This window comes from Nannospalax galili, unplaced genomic scaffold (genome assembly GCF_000622305.1).
Source record: "Nannospalax galili isolate Female #2095 unplaced genomic scaffold, S.galili_v1.0 scaffold140, whole genome shotgun sequence".
Classification (NCBI taxonomy): domain Eukaryota; kingdom Metazoa; phylum Chordata; class Mammalia; order Rodentia; family Spalacidae; genus Nannospalax; species Nannospalax galili.
Window position 1 is genome coordinate 801,396 of NW_008352267.1, and position 779 is coordinate 802,174.

The window sequence follows — 779 nt, forward strand, 5'->3', positions numbered from 1 at the left end:
GAAAATGGCTAAGGGAAGGAGAGTCACCCAGTCACCGCCAGTCTCAGCGACCAATTTAGAAAGGGTCTCCTTTAAAGTCCGATTCATCCTTTCTACCTGCCCAGAACTCTGTGGGTTATAAGCACAATGTAGTTTCCAATCTGTTCCCAGAGTCTGGGCTAGTCCTTGCAGAACTTTGCTAACGAAAGCTGGGCCGTTATCAGAACCTATGACTTCAGGGACTCCATACCTGGGAATTATTTCCTCAATTAGCTTTTTTGCTACTACCTGGCTAGTTTCATTTTTAGTGGGAAAGCCCTCTACCCATCCCGAGAAGGTATCCACCATTACTAACAAGTACTTATAACCAAATTTACCTGGCTTTACCTCAGTGAAGTCTATCTCCTAATACCTTCCCGGTGCCCTCCCCCTCTCCCGGCTACCAGTTGGGTGGATCTCCTTTGGGGCTGGTCTAAGTTTCGCACAGCTGTTGCAACTTCCCGTGATCAGTCTTGCTGCTTTAGTCTGATGTGGGAAAACCAGCTGTGCATTTTGGAAAAGAGTAAGCAACTTCTTCCAACCTAAGTGGGTAGATCTGTGTAAATTAGTTAACATGTATTTCCCTAATATTTCTGGTAGAATCAACCTGCCTTCCTGGTCCCGGGTCCAACCTCCTTCCCCAGTCCTCCCCTCTGGTGCTTGCTTCTTTATCCACTCTAGATCCTGTGGAGAATAATCAGGTTTGGGGGGCAGAGTAGGCAGTTCTGGTATCGGTACCTCTAGGGCGGCTAGTACAACTG